The following is a 218-nucleotide window of genomic DNA, read 5'->3' on the forward strand; positions in this document are numbered from 1 at the left end:
ACAGCGACTCCCCCGCCGCAGGTCCCCCTCCTGCAGTCCCCGGGGGGAGCACGGGCCCGCCCGCGGCAGCCCCGCGGGAAGGAGGGAGGACAGCCACAGGTCCACGGCTCCCTGCCCCAGACAAAGGTGACAGTGTGGGTGAAGGGGGTTTGCAGAGCAGAGAGACCCTGCGGGGCCCGAGGGCTTCCTAAGCACGCCCTGGCTGCCGGCTGGCCACG

The 218-nt window shown here is 72.9% G+C and overlaps 1 protein-coding gene across 1 annotated transcript in view; it reads right to left on the minus strand.

Moving 5' to 3' along the window:
• Positions 1 to 218, minus strand: part of LOC104490665 (plexin-D1-like) — a 29,209-nt gene that overhangs the window by 12,550 nt on the left and 16,441 nt on the right. The window lies entirely within an intron of this gene.

This window comes from Buceros rhinoceros, unplaced genomic scaffold (genome assembly GCF_000710305.1).
Source record: "Buceros rhinoceros silvestris isolate BGI_N320 unplaced genomic scaffold, ASM71030v1 scaffold21163, whole genome shotgun sequence".
NCBI classification, from domain to species: Eukaryota; Metazoa; Chordata; class Aves; order Bucerotiformes; family Bucerotidae; genus Buceros; species Buceros rhinoceros.